This window comes from Hemitrygon akajei, chromosome 11 (genome assembly GCF_048418815.1).
Source record: "Hemitrygon akajei chromosome 11, sHemAka1.3, whole genome shotgun sequence".
NCBI classification, from domain to species: domain Eukaryota; kingdom Metazoa; phylum Chordata; class Chondrichthyes; order Myliobatiformes; family Dasyatidae; genus Hemitrygon; species Hemitrygon akajei.
The window spans coordinates 105,654,395-105,670,994 of NC_133134.1; the positions used below are offsets into that span (position 1 = coordinate 105,654,395).

Here is a 16,600-nt window from a genome sequence, read left to right on the forward strand (position 1 = left end):
CTTGTCCTCACACCAGTGTTGTAATATGTAGTTATTTGAGTTACTGTTGTCTTCCTGTTAGCTTCAAACAGTCTGGCCATTCTCCTCTGATCTCTGCTTAATCTCTGCCCACTAAACTGGATTTTATTTTGTTTATTTGCATCATTCTCTGTAAGCTCTACGAAGCCCCTTGAGAATACATGGCTCCTTCAGAGAGAGAGTTAAATGCACCAAGTTCCTAGGAATTCACATCATGGATGACTTCACCTGGTCCCTTAATATCATCTTCTGGAACAAGGCATAGCAATGCCTCCACTTCTGAAGAAGATTGAGGCAAGCAAGGCTCCCCTCATTCGAACCTCAACTGTGTTTTACAGGAGCACCATTGAAAGTGTTCTGTCAAGTTGCATCTCCATCTGGTATGGGAGCGGTCGAGCTGCGGACCAGAAAGGACTGTGAGAACAACTGAGAGGATCGTAGGGGTTTCCCTGCCATCCATTGAGGACAATTGTCAGGAGCGCTGCACATGCAGGGCCCTTCATATTATTAAAGATCCCACCCATCTATCCAGCATCCTCTTTGACTTCCTTCTATCAGCAGGAGACTACGATGCATTAAAACAAGAATGGTCAGGATGAGAAACAGACTTTTCCCAAGACCATTAGGCTTCTGAACTCTCTGCCACATCGTATTTGAAGTGACACTGGTTAATGGCACTTTAAGTTGTCATTTATGTGTGATTCATCTGTAGATTTTATCTGAAACTTCATGCATTATTGTGTTTTATATCTGTTATGTGCTTTACATCCTGGTTTGGAGAAACATTGTCTTGTTTCTATATACATGCATATAGTTAAATAACAGTAAACTTGACATGACTTGACTGTTGTGCGTGAAAGATTAGCTGTTTCTGAAATACTCAAACCACTCCATCTGGCACCAACAATCATTGAATAGTCAAAATCAATTACATCACATTTTTCCCTTTTCTGATTTTGGTCTGAATAACAACTGAACCTCCTGACCATGTCTGCATGCTTTTATTCATTGAGCTGCAGCCGCATAATTGGCTGATTAGATAGTTGTATTAACAAGCCAATGTACCTAATAAAGTGGCCACTGTGTAGTATCATTATTAAATAAAATTAAGGGAAGGTTATATGACTTAAATTGAAGCAAAATTACACCTAACCTCGGTGCTCAGTGTCCTGCACCTCACTGCACAGGTGGAGATGCCTCAATGCCTGCAATTAGTAATAGTGGTTACTAAGTGTTCAGAAAATCTCAACATCATTAGTAAACCTGATATGAAACATTGTCCATCCTTCTAAAATTCTTCTGAAAACAAATTTGGGTTACTTTGCACACATTATTAATGTCCTTGTCTAGCTTGCTAATCACCATTGGAAGGTGAAGGTGGTCTTTGCCCACGCCCAGTAGACAATCCACTCTGGACACATGAGAGCCACAAATAATATTAATATTATTAATATAATAGGGTCAAGTCATGAAGAGAAATGACCACTGCATGAAATCAGCAGTGATATAAGCAGCAATCACCAACGAGTGCAATCAGGAAACTTTGTAGATGCTTTAGTGGAGGAGCTCGTGGAGGGAGTAAGGAGCAATGGAATAGGAAGGTTAAACAGATAAAGAAAGGACACTTGATGGAGAATGGCTTGGCACATAGGGGTCGAACCCATTGAGGATCGGTAAGTATGAAGATTACATCTTGCCTAAAAGGCTCAGGCTACTCCAAGGTGCAATGGCCCCAAGGCGAGGTCAAGTTCATCTATGACTGTAAATTGCCAGAAGGAAATAGCAAAAGAGGGTGAAGGGCTTTAGTTGGATGAAAAATGTTAGAACTTTGCTAATGGAAGAAGATATATCCCCAGGGAAAATGGATTTAGAGTAACTGAAAATAAGCTAAGAAAACATTTTTAAATGTAGTAAATCAATTTGTTCTCGCTGAAATGATGTTGGCATCATATTCAGTAGTACTCTTAAAAGAGAGGAATGGAACATTTTTTAGGTCCAACAGAGAAAGGTTGGGGAGTGCAACTAATTGGTAAATTCAATCACAGATTCAGTACAGGCACCACACATCCTCTTCAGACACCTATTTAGCAAAGATCAATCACTTTCTGTTTCAAAACAGCAGAACCAGGTACTTTAAGCAGCTTCAAGTTGTGAGAATGATAATGGCCTCCTTTCCATGATGTTCAGTGGCATACTTACTAGTTTCTGAAATACTCATCTTTCTTTTCACAATTTCTTAGTACTGCAATGTCAGCAGGCTACTTAAATATCCTCAGCCAGTCAAAGCCACTGCGGGAGCCTATTATTTTCTTGGCATGTTTTATTTTTTATTTTCATGTGATTTTTATCTTTTTGCCTTCATCCCAAAGATGCCTCCTGCTTCTCCAGATCTTTGGCCAATGTGACAGCTTCCATTCCAGCTTGACATTTTGATTACTTTTGGGCTGCCGCTCTCCAACACACAGAGCATTTCGCTGACACCATCTGAACAGACCCTAACTTCTCTCCTTCATCCTTAAATCTAGAAATTGCACAGGGACAAAGTACACTGGACAGCAGTTGAGAGACATTTTTATATTGTTAACAGCAGGTGCTTTCATCTGCTCAGCTGCACATTAAATTGAACAAAACTGAGCTTCCAGACAGCTTGCAAAGTTGTGGCTGCTTCACATCTGCTTGCTGAGGATAATTCAGACTCTGTATTAAGATAGCCAGTGCAGTGACAAATTAGGAGCAAACTTTTTGTGGTCTGTGTTCTCAAGAAATGGATTGAGTTAGGACAATCGAAAAATGCAAGGGGGTGCATTTAATCAGAGATAAGTGTGAGGAGGTTGGAAAGAGACCTTCATGTTGATTTAGGCAGATTGAGTGAGTGAGCAAAAGCAAGATAACTAAAGTATAATGTGGATTTTGATAGGGAAGCAGAAAGGAAGAAAACATGATTAGTGATAGAATGAAAAATGCTGATGTACAAAAAGACTTGTATACCAAATGCATGAACTTAATCCATTCCTTGTGGACAGGAGTCCACAAAGACTTTGCACCTAATTTATCACCAAATTGGTAGATATGGTGAGCAGTTAAGCAGGAAAGTAGTACGTTGGTGATTATTGCAAGAAGATTTTGAGTTCAGGAGCAGGGATGCCCTACAACAAAGATACAGGAGCTTGATGATAACATACCTAAAGGATTGTGTGTAATTTTGGCCTCCTTACCTACAGGAGAATATACATGCTTTGGAAAGGATGTAGCAAGGGTACATTGGCAGATTCCTTCAGATGTCAGGATTACAATGTAAAGCAGGATTAGGTTAACTACATCTAAGTTCATGAAAGTTTCGAGGAAAGAAAGATTTTCTAGCTGAAATTTGTAAGAAGCTGGCGGGGCTGGACGGCCTGGAAGCAGGGAGGATGTTCCTCCTGGTTGGGAGGGTAGGGGGAATGAGGGTCACAGACACGCCATGGGTAAGATATTTAATTCAATGATGAGGAGAAATTTCTTTATGCAAATGATGTCAAACCTTTACAATTCACTGTCATATAAAGGGAGTCAAGTAATTTAAAGTTTAAGGAGGAGCTGGGTAGATTTCCAGACACAAATAGAATCAAGGGGTATGAGGCAAAAGCAGAAATACAGAGCTCCCAGGTTACAGAACACTGCGGAAATCCGTGTTTAAACAAATGCTCCCATACATTTTTAAAGTTCAATGTTCAAAGTAAATTTCTTAACAAAATACATATATACTACCTTGAGATTCACCTGGGTGTTCACAGTAGGTGCAAAGAAGTACAATCGAATCAATGAAAAACTACACACAAGAAAAGGCAGATAAACAATGTGCAAAAGAAGACAAACTGTAAATACAAAAATAAACAATAATAAATAAATGATACTGAGTTAAGTTACTTCTACAGATTCATCCCTCTGGCTAAAGAAATTCTTTCTTATCTCTGGTTTGAAGGCTTATTCTTCAATTCTGAGGCTGTGTCCGCTGGTCCTGGAGTTTCCACCATCAGAAACATCCTCTCCACATCCGCTCTATCTAGACCTTGCATATTCAACAGGTTTCAATGAGATCCCTAACAGGAGAAAAATTACAGATTCTGGAAGTCCAAACAACACACACAAAATGCTGAAGAAACTCAGCAGGCAGGCCGAGCAGAATCTATGGAAAAAAAGCACTGTCGACATTTTAGGCTGAAACCCTTTGGCAGGACTGGAGAACAAAATAGCTGAGGAGTAGATTTGAAAGGTGGGGGGAGGGAAGAGAGAAACTCCATGTGATAGGTGAAATCTGGAGGGGGAGGGATGAAGTGAAAAGTTGCGAAGTTGATTGGTGAAGGAGACAGAAGGGGATGGAAGAAAGAAAAAGAGGGAGGAGCACCAGAGGAAGGTGATGGATGGGCAAGGAGATAAGGTGAGAGAGGGAAAAACTGCTCGCAATACTCCAAGTGCAGTGCGACCAACACCTAATCAGAATCAGATTTAATATCACCAGCAAATGTTGTGAGATTTGTTAATTTAATGGCACCAGTACAATGCAATACATGATAATATAGAAACAATAAGTGAATCAATTGCAGTAAGTATACATATATGCATATTAAAGTGTTGAAGTAAAAATAGTGCAAAAACAGAAATCATAAAAAGTGAGGTAGTGGTAATGGGTTCGATGTCCATATAGAAATCTGATGGCAGAGGGGAAAAAGCTGTTCCTGAATCACTAAGTGTGTGCCTTCAGGGCGTCTGTACCTTCTTCCCAGTGGTAACAATGAGAAGAAGGCATGATCTGGGTGATGGGTGTCCTTAATAATGGATGCTGCCTTTCTGAGGCACTGCTTTTTGAAGATGCCTTGAATACGATGGAGGATAGTACCCCAAGATGGATATCACTAATTTAACAATTGCAAGAAAGCAGCATCCATCATCAGGCACCCCTACCAACCAGGTCATGCTCTCGTCTCACTGCTGTCATCAGGAAGAAGGACTCACACCACCAGGTTCAGGATCAAATATTACCCCTCAGCCATCAGGCTCTTGAACTAAAGGGGATAATATCACTCAACTTCAATTGCCACATCATTGCAATGTTCCCACAACTGATAGATTTACTTTCATGACCTCTTCCTCTCATGTTCTCAATATTTATTGTTTATTTTTACTATTGTTATTTCTTTCTTTTTGTATTTATGCAGATTGATGTCTTTTGCATGCTGGTGGAATGCCCATCTTGGTTTAGTCTTTCACTGTTTTTTTTATTTTTTTATGATTTTTATTCGATAATGGATTTATTGATCATCCCACCAGAAAATGAATCTCAAGGTTGCATATGGTATCATATATGTACTTAGATAATAAATTTACTTTGAGCTTTGAACAAGGGCTCCAAGTCCCTTTGTACCACTGATTTCTGAATATTCTCCCTATTTAGAAAATAGTCTTTGCCATCCACCAAAGTGCACAACCAAATATTTCCCTACATTGTATTCCATCTGCTACTTCTTTGCCCTTTCTCCTAATCTGTCTGCCCTCTTCAGACTTTCTGCTTCCTCAACACTATCTGCCCTTCCACATATCTTGGTATCATCCAAAAACATGGCCACAAAACTGTCAATTTCATTATGCAAATCATTGACACACAACATGAAAAGAAGCAGTCCGAACATCAACCCCAGCAGAACACCACTAGTCGCTGGTGGCCAACCCGGGAAGGCCGCCTTTATTCCCACTCTTTTCCTCCTGCCAGTCAGACAATCTTCTATCCATGCAAATATATTTCATGTAAACCCATGGGTTCTTATCTTTCTTAGGAACCTCATGTGCAGCATCTTGTAAATGGCCTTCTGAAGATTCAAGTGAACAACATCCACTGACTCTCCTTTGTCTATCCTGCCTGTTATTTCAAGAATTCCAAAATTCTTGTCAGGCAAGATTTCCCCATAGGGAAACTATACTGACTTCAGTCTGTTTTATCATTTCCCTCTGAGTACCCTTAATAATTTTCCAAACCACTAAGTTCAGACAAAACTTGTCTATCATTTCCTGTATTTTGCCTGCATCCCTTTTCTTAATGAGTGGAGTGAAATTTGCAAATTTTCAGTACTCTGGAACCATCCTGGAAGCTAGTTATTATTGAAAAATCAATACTAATGCCTCCACAGTCTCTTTAGCTATCTCTTTCATGTCCCAGGTGTTTATTCTATCTGGTCCAGTGACTATCTTCAGATTTTTCATTTTCCCAAGCACATTCTCCTCAATAATAGCAACTTCACTCACTTCTACCTCCTGACACACTAGAATTTTGGGCATGCTGCTGGTGTCTTCCACCATGAAAACTAATGTAACATACTTATTAAGTTCATCTTCCATTTCTTTGCCCCCATTGCAACCACTTCAGTGTCATTTTCCAGTGGTTTGATATCCATTCTCACCTCTCTTTTACTCTTAATATATTTGAAAAAACTTTAGGTATCATCTTTTATATTACTAGCTATCTTTCCTATCATATTTCATCTTTTCCCTCATTTTTGCTTTCTTAGTTCCCTTCTGTTGGTTTTAAAAACTTCCAAATCCTCCATCCCATTAATTTTTGCTATATTGTATACTCTCTATTGATCTTATGCTAACTTTGACTTCCCTTGTCAGCCAGGGTTACCTCATCCTCTCTTTGGAATATTTCTTCTTTGGGATATATTGATCCTGCACCTTCCAAATTACGCCCAGAAGCTCCATCCATTGCTGGAATTCCTTCGATAACCCTGCTAGGGTCCCTCTCCAATTAAAATTGACCAGCTGCTCTCTCATGCCTCTGTAAGTCCATTTCCTCCACAGTAATACTGATACATCTTATTTTAGCTTCTTGCTCTCAAACTGCTGGTGACTTCTATCATATTATGATCATTAGCTTCTAAGGGTTCCTTTACCTTAAGCTCCCTTATCAAAGCTGGTTCATTACACAACACCCAATCCAGATCTGCCTTTTCCCTAATGGTCTCAACCATAAGCTGCTCTGTAAAGCCATTTCATAGGCATTCTATAAATTCCATCCCTTGGCATCCAGCACCTGATTTTCCCAATCTACTTTCCTATTCCCCATGCCTGGATGGATCCAAGTAAACCTGCAGACTTCGTATCTACGCCCCTATGAACTTAGACTTGGAGTTGTGGGATAGAGTTAGAGCTGCAGTCATTTATTGATTGGGGAATGCAAATATACTTTGGATAGTTTAATTGAGGAGTCAGACTAAAGAGATGGGTTGTAGTCAATGACAGCTCGATGTGTCTGCAATTAATGATTGAAGATCCATCATCGTAATACAGGAGAGATGACCTTCTGATTTGTCTGATAAGGATGAGATAATTGCTGCCTGCAGATACATAAAGAACAACTTCAGGAAGGGTTTTTGACCAAACAAGAGACCATTCATTTAATAACAGTGAAGGAAATATACCAGTGCTAGGGGATGGCATAGGCAGGCAGATTAATATTGTTCTTCCCATAGTTAGAAAACCAAAGGTTGCATTTCTGCTGGTTGCAAATGTTGATATCTCCTCTGATCTGCAAGTGAACAGACTGGAATGTAATTTAAAATTCAAAATAAATTTAGTATCAAAATATATGTAATGCTAGCATATGTTACCCTGGGATTAATTTTCCTGAAGGCATTTACATGACAAAAAACAAATTCAATAGAATCTCATGACGAATGATACATAAGCAGACAAAGACAGACAGCTAACCAATGTACAGAAGAAGACAAACTACACAAGTACACAATACTGAGAACAAGAATTGTACGGAGTTATGAAGTTATCCACACTCATTCAGTATCCTAATGGGTGCAACATAATATATTTTCCTGAACCTGTTAAGGCTTCTATACCTCCTGTCTGATGGTAGTAGTGAGAAGAGCACATGACCTGAATGGATGGTGGGGATCTTTGATGATGAATGCTGTTTTTTTTGGTGACAGTTCTCCATGTAAACGTAGTCAATTAGCATGTGAGCCATAGTTAGCATAGAAGGAATCAATGATATAGATAGAACTAGGTCTGCTGAGAATGCATGAAGAACAAGGAACAGAATTGAAATGCTGGACTTCAGCAGTAATAATAGCACAGTCATTAGTGCAGTTTAGAACAAATCAGATTTAAATGATTGACTCAAAGAATGGCAGAGACAAAGGGATATTAGTTCTTAGTGGATCATCAGAGCTTTGCAACATGGTAGACAAGAGTAAGGTTTTGTATTTAAAGAGAAATATCAAGGTTTGTTGCAAGGACTTGACAGTGGAACGAACCCAAGCGCTGAACACATGCGCAGAGGCCAAGTTGGGAGGCGTTACAGTCGTAGCAAACGTGGAATGGGTGCCAAGGGAGTCTTTACCCAGAGTCTTGGTTTTAGTAGAGAATTCAGGAATGATGTCAGACTTAGAACTGATAGTCCTAAGAACCATAGGACAAAGTTACTCATACACAAGTCAAACAAACTGGCAGCTCCTTATTGTGATGACAGGGTTTTTATACTGCATTTGCTGATGGAAAGCAGGTGTTTGTAGTTAGTGGAACCTGAGAATGATTGGAAACTAAATGAGGTGATTGAGGCCCAATTCCTGAGGTAAATAGCAAGGTGCCAGAAGGGACCATGACAAGGTTAAAGAGCAGAGTAGAAGTTGAGTAAAGATATGCAAGACAAGAAGTATGGGAATTTTTGTGGTAGCAGTGCATGAAGAAAGAAAATTAATTTAAAAATGTGAAGAACTATAGAAGATAGATGGATCATTCTTAACAAAACATAGTGCTTATTAAAACAGAGTTAAATAATTTTAACTAAAATATTTTTTCAAAGATATAATTGCATGTGACTTCTATTGGAAATTAACTATTCAAGAGCACTAGATACTTATCGAGTAGAAATAAGATTTTAAAAGTGGATGGGTGATAGGGAGTTTGATTAACAAAAGTAACCCAAGACCCATGGTGAGGAATGTTCTTGGTATTGAAATGTGACAATTAGAATTAGTACTGTTGGAGTCAGACAACAAGGTACAAAAACACAGGTTAGACTGACCTAAAGTCTTATTAGCATTTTGGTGGGGATTGTTAAAAGCTTGCAGCAAAGACAATGCAATAACACTGGACAACAAAGATTTTGCTTCCTGAATACTTTTGGATGCATCTTATGGATTTTGGACTACTTACCATGAAAATCACCATGAAAAGTGCCTAGTCCACACCATTTGTTTTTGGAATTACCTTTATTTGTTATTTCAATTCATAATTCAAGTAAATTAAACTGTTGTCCACAATGTCAATTGAAAAGTTTTCTAACTTGTCCAGGCAAGCCAGGACATGATTTGGGCTGCCAGTATGACCCACAGCAATGGTGTCTTTTTATTGATTCTTTAGTGTCAAGCCTGAAAACCTTGATGCTACACAAGGGCAATGTCCACCTTTCAATACCAATCGGTTCTGCAGTACACATGCGAGAAAACTACTGAAATTTGGAAGGCTTGCTGAAACACACAGTGCAACAACTACAAAGGGAACATCTATGGTGATCTGAAAATAGTAGTGCTGCTACTACTGCTGTCTCATTTGTGAATGGGACAGCCGTGCTATAGAACATCTTTACATTAAAAAGAATTGACCAACCTGTAAGCACTTGCTTCCAGGACCGAAAAGTGTGCCACATACACTAAGCACCTGTAGACCAAACAAAAAGATATTTTTGCCTCATCTTTATTTATGAGAGGTGATTCATAAGTTTGTGGCCTAAGGTAGAAGGAGTCAATTTTAGAAAACCTAGCACATTTTATTTTTCAACATAATCCCCCCCCCCCCCCCCACATTTATAACCTTAGTGCAGCGGTCGTGGAGCATACCGAACTTGGACCTCCAGAAAGTGTCTACAGCAGGGGTGATTGATAAGTTCGTGGCCTGGGGTAGAAGGAAATGAGTTATACAGCTCTCGTTACACGCACATGCAGTTCAACTCTTTGAGTGATTATGCAGAAAGTTTGGTTAATAACTCATCGGGGTGATTGATACATTTGCGGCCTAAGGTAGAAGGAGATGAGTTATTAACTTCAAACTTCCTCAAACTTCCAGGACTCAGAGTCCTGCCATGTGCAGAAGTTCGCTGATGACACGGCCATAGTGGGGTGTGTCAGGAATGGACAGGAGGAGGAGTATAGGAAACTGATACAGGACTTTGTGATATGGTGCAACTCAAACTACCTGCGTCTCAATATCACCAAGACCAAGGAGATGGTGGTGGACTTTAGGAGGTCTAGGCCTCATATGGAGCCAGTGATCATTAATGGAGAACGTGTGGAGCAGGTTAAGACCTACAAGTATCTGGGAGTACAGTTAGACGAGAAGCTTGACTGGACTGCCAACACAGATGCCTTGTGCAGGAAGGCACAGAGTCGAATGTACTTCCTAAGAAGGTTGGCGTCTTTCAATGTCTGCAGTGAGATGCTGAAGATGTTCTATAGGTCAGTTGTGGAGAGCGCCCTCTTCTTTGTGGTGGCGTGTTGGGGAGGAAGCATTAAGAAGAGGGACGCCTCACGTCTTAATAAGCTGGTAAGGAAGGCGGGCTCTGTCGTGGGCAAAGGACTGGAGAGTTTAACATCGGTAGCTGAGCAAAGGGCGCTGAGTAGGCTACGGTCAATTATGGATAACTCTGAACATCCTCTACATAGCACCATCCAGAGACAGAGAAGCAGTTTCAGTGACAGGTTACTATCAATGCAATGCTCCTCAGACAGGATTAAGAGGTCAATACTCCCCAATGCCATTAGGCTTTACAATTCTACCTCCAGGACTTAAGAACTTTTTAAAAGCTATTAATGCTTTTTGAGACGGTGATTTAGATGCATATCATATTTTTTTTTTACTGAGTTAAGTATTGTATGTAATTAGTTTTGCTACAGCAAGTGTATGGGACATTGGAAAAAAAAGTTGAATTTCCCCATGGGGATGAATAAAGTATCTATCTATCTATCTATCTATCTTGTAATGAGAGATGTATAACTCATCTGCTTCTACCTTAGGCCATGAACTTATCAATCACCCATCTGTGGACACTTTCTGGAGGTCCAAGATCTGTCCGTATGCTCCACGACCGCCAGACTATGTGTGTAAATGTAGGTGGGACTATGTTGAAAAGTAAATGTGCTAGGTTGTCAAAAATTGACTACTTCTACCTTAGGCCACGAATGTATCAATCACGCCTCGTAAAACTGGGGCTTAAGAAACATTTTGTGCAAGTGATGAACAAGGAAGGTGAAGAATTTCAATATTTGAGATGGTTCCCAAATAACAGATGCCAAGATCAAGGAAGGCATTCTTGTAGGTTCACAAATCAAACAGGACATCAGTGACAGGTACTTGGAAGAACGACTAGTGGGACTGGGGAAAATCACAAGGAAGGCATTCAAGGATGTTGCTGAAAAAATCTTGTCAATTACCAAACTACATGCAGCTGGTTGACAACATGCTTTGAACATCAAAAACCAATAAGTGCAACATGTGACTAAAGATTCATTTTCTGCATTCCCATTTAGACATTTTCCCTGCAAATCCTGGCACTGACAGTGATGAGCATGGTGAAAGGACATGGCGGTCAGGGAGAAATGGTGTCAGGGCAAATGGTATCAATCAATGCTGGCTGATTGGACACTTAAACAAAAAAAGCCTCAGTCACTGAGTACAAATGAAAATGCTCAACAAAGCTTTTTTAGCAAAGTGTCAGCAGTGTTAAGCAATTAGGCACATTATATTCAATAGAAGTCAATTTCCTGTTTCTGCAAATTCCTACGCGATACAAGTAGACTGAAATTATATTTGTCTTCTGAGGAAGCAACACTTACAAAAAATTTACTATTCAGTGTCATCAATCACGATTTGAATCTTCACATTGGTTCACAATTGCAATTGGGGAAAAAAAAAGAATGCTTTAGAGGATGAAGTCACTTAGGACAATTTTCTGGAACAAATTTAAGGAAAATATAACAAAGTTGACCAGTAATCCCACAATTTCAAATCATTTATGAAAGCCAATCACAATATGATGCATTTGAGGGTGGCACAGAATAGACAAACTATAAAGCCAAAAATAAATAAAGCTAAGTGCATGGGTATGGGTGTACAGTTTATGGGGAAGGTAGATTGGGAAATTAAATTCAACGCTTTCTAAGTAATGACAAGCATTTAGAAAAATATTGCAAAATCCTCAATAAATGCACACCCTATTGATAAATAAAAATTCACAACAAAAACTATCCATGGGTAGCTAAGTATGTTGAGAACTGCATTAAATTAAATCAAGATTATGATGCATTTAATAGAGTGCTGTAATGGAAAAGTGTTAAATGAATAGATAGATCAGGAGTGATTAGGAAGCAGTAACTAACAGCCAAATGTTTTCCAAATCAGAAGACCACATGTAGGGTGTAATGTGTGCCTTTTAGCAGACTTGACATGGAAAGACACAACATATGTAACAGAAATGGAGAGTCTGAAAAGAATGGGAAATCTAAAGTGACTCACTTCACTCAAGAGAACTGGGAAATTAAAGGAACTTACCTCAGAATCTGCAACAAAAAATCCTGAAAGAAGTGGTTGGAGGTATAGTCAATGTACTATAGTCATGAAAAATTCAATTGACCTTGGAACATCTAAGCAGATTATCAGAGAAAAAATGTAGTAATACAGATTAATAAAAGGAGAGGGAGAAAAAAAAATGGAATATAGATAAACAAGGGAAAATCTGCAGATGCTGGAAATCCAAGCAACACATACAAAATGCTGAAGGAACTCAGCAGGCCAGGCAGCATCTATGGAAAAGAGTACAGTCGAAGTTTTAGGCCGAGCCACTTCCTCAGCACTGGGGAGAAAATGAGGATTCAGAGTAGAAAGTAGGGGGAGTGGAAGTCTATGGAAAAGAGTACAGTCGACGTTTTGGGCCAGTCCCGATGAAGGGTCGGCCATAAACGTCAACTGTACTCTTTTCCATGGAATATTGATAAGCCAGTCCAACATCTGCTTCTTGAAACACATTGGAATTTATCATCAAACATGTGATACATGGTATTCATTAAATCATAAAGCTGAGTCAACATGATTTCATTAAAGAGAAGGATGTTTGACAAACAAAAGTATTTGAAGCATATAACAGCATGGTAGGTTAAGGCTTTAATATGTGTTTCCTGTTTTAAAGCATTTGGAAATTTATCACACTGGAGGCTTTCCCTATGAAAAAAAGGGCTCCTGTGATTACCGTAGATGTCGGATTATAAGCCGCTACTTTTTCCCCACATTTTGAACAGCTTTGAATACTGCGGCCTTTACTACGGTGCGGCTAATGCATGATTTTTTTTCATGCCGCCAAAAACATTTTGCCTCGTAACAGTAGACCAATAAAATTGATGAGTAGTTCACAGAGGTCCAATGAAATTGTACGATAAATCAAGCGCACTTTCACAATTAAATTATTGTAAATCAGTCATTTGTACTCACACTCATCAACATGGAAAACACTCGAAGAAAAGCATTGTGCTGCCTTTTAGTGCTGCAGTTATTTAGTTTATAATATTTTCGCTTAGTAATTCATTTTCTAGTTAAAGTTAGAAGTGTTTTAACTATATTTGTTTTCTGTACTACATCGCGGGATGCTATGACGTCACACCCGGTTTCGCCGCATCTTGTGGGAAATACCGGTTTGCGATAAACGGGAAGGAGGGGGGCCAGCGCATTACGCAAGCGGCATTAGATCTGAGCGAACGCTGCTTTTAAGTTAAAGGCGATCAATAACTTTTCCTGGTAGGCTGCAGTATATATATTTTTTACCAGTCGTTAGGAGATATTGGAATGTTGTTCAGTAAAAAAGTATACGCAACGTATATTTAAAAGTAGCCGCGTTACAGGCACGGTTCGAAAAAAAGCATTTGCAATATGTATTTGTTTATGTTACCATATGGATTTAATTAAAAGTTAAAAAATCCTCACGTGTAATATCTTTCTGTGTAAATATCTCATATTACAACGTGGGACACCTGCGGCCGAAAATCCGGTGCGGCCTAAAATCCGGTGCGGCTTGTACAAGTACAAAATTGATTTTCTTTCTAAAATTAGAGCCAGCGGCTTTTAATCAGGTGCGCTCTGTAGTGCGAAATCTACGGTAGATACTGCTTTAAATAGAAAACAGTTAAAGGGCAGTAAACAGAGAACAGTATTAAGGAAATCATTTTCATTTTGTCACATTCTTACTTGTGGATGCATCAAGGGCCATTTTTGGTCTCTTGTTCACAAGTTATCTGAATTGTTAGATTAAGAGTTAAATTGTAATGCAGCCAAATTTGCTAATGACACAAAGTAGGTGGGAGTGTAGCTGAGAGGGGAATACAAAGAGACTGCAGAAGGCTACAGATGTATTTATTGAACTGGGGAAAAGGTAGCAGATGGAATATTAGAGATCAGCAGGTTATGTATTTTTGACAGGATGAATGAAAAGGAGCAAGTTTTGGAACCCTGACCAACTAGAGACTGTTGGGGTATTGAAGTACCAATTCATGATATACAAAAATAAGCACGGAGAATACTAATAGGAAGTTGGCCCTTGATCAGTGTAATTGGAGTGGTGGAGGAGGGAACAGTGCTGAGGTTGCACAGGGCTTTCATTAGATTCAAGGTGAGTGGAGTAACTGAAAGGAGATACACAGAGGCTGGTGGGTGTTTGGAATGTGGTGCCGGGGTAGTGGTGGGTCCAAACACAACAGAGGCATGCAAGGGGCTCTTAGATAGACCCATGAATATGCAGGGAATGGAGTGATATGGACATTGTGTGGGCAGGATGGACAAATGTAGTTAGGTGTTTAATTACTAGTTTAATTAGATTGACACGACATGGTGGGCTAAAGGGACTTTTCCTGTCCTGTACTGTTCTATGTTCTACAGTTTGTATCTCATCTGACCTATAAGAGGATAAACTTTGGAATTAGTGCAACATTGAATCATTAGATTGACTCATGGAACGTTTGGTCTGTCCTGTGAACAAATTTAAGTTAGCTTGATAATCACTTACTGATGCTGAGTGGATTGAATTTCTAAAGCCAATTAACTGTATACACTGTGTGAAAATTGTCAAAAGAGGGGTAAAAAAAAGTTTTGCCCCACAATTCTCCTTTCAAATTCCTCCTTCACCTTAAATGCATGCCCTCTTGTTTTGGACATTTCAATCCTGGGAAAAAAAGATACTGGCTGTCTTCTCTAACTGTGGCTCCTGTAATATCATAATCTTCTATCAGATCTCCCCTCAGCCTCCACTGCTCCAGAGAAAACAATCCAAGTTTGTCCACCCTCCCCTTATGAAATGTTAAGCACTGGTGGGGCCACACTTGGATTATTGTGAGCAGTTTTAAGCCCCTAATCTCAGAAAGGATGTGCTGAAACTGAGAGGGCTCAAAGGAGATTCACAAACATGATGCCAGGATTGAACATCTTGTCATATGAAGAGTGCTTGATGTCTCTGGCCCTGTATTCACTAGAATTTAGAAGAATGCAGTGTGACCTCAATGAAACCTATTGAATGGCCTTGAAGGAGTGGATGTGGAGAGAATGCTTCCAATGTGGAAGACTCTAAGACCAGAGGACGCAGCCTCAGAATAAGAGGGGCGTCATTTTAGAACAGAGGTTAGGAGGTATTTCTTTAGCCAGAGCGTGGTGAATCTATGGAATTCTTTGCTTCAGGCAGCTGTGAATATTTATGTATGTCTAAGGCAGATTTTAATAGATTCTTGATTGGGCAGGGCATGAAGGGATATGGGGAGAAGGTAGGAGTTTGGGGCTGAGGGGAAAATTGGATCAGCCATGATGAAATGACAGAGCAGACTTGATGACCCAAATGGCCTAATTCTGCTCCTATATTTTATGACTCTATTGTCTAATAGCAATGCCATTAACCATTTTCTTCACCGTTTCCAAAGCCTGCACATCCTTTTGATAACGAGGCGACTAGAATTGAATACAATTTTCCATATGTGGTCTAACCAGAAGGTTTATTACACTGCAATGTAACTTCTTGACTCTTGACACAACACCTCAAATATTAAGGCAAGCTTTAGCACACCTTCTGTATCACCCTATCAACTTGTGCAGCCAGTTTCAGGGAGCTATGATAACTCTGTCCTTCAGCACTGTTAAGCGTCCTGCCATTAACTGTCTGCTGTCCCTATAAATCTGATTTCCCAAAGTGCAACACTCACACATATCTGCAACTGCTATATATCCCATGGTACCCTTTGTCAATCCACAGCGTCAGTCTTCTTATTGACTGTGAAATGATGATCCATCTCACTCTTAGAATTGGAACTGGAAATGGAATTGGTTTATTATTATTTTCTCATGTATTCAAGCACAATGAAAAACTGGTCTTGCACACAATTCGTACAATACAATTCAACAGGTTCACCGCTCTTATTGAAGTTGTGTCTCCTCATTTCAGTTTTCAATGTATTTTCTTGAGACTATGGCCCCTAGCCCTAGCAACACCTCCCCCCACACCATCTCCCTCTTCCAA

At 39.6% G+C, this 16,600-nt stretch overlaps 1 protein-coding gene across 1 annotated transcript in view; it reads left to right on the top strand.

Moving 5' to 3' along the window:
* The window catches only part of LOC140735884 (cadherin-22-like), a 1,045,938-nt gene that overhangs the window by 601,422 nt on the left and 427,916 nt on the right, over positions 1-16,600 (top strand). The gene's annotated exons all lie outside the window — the stretch shown is intronic.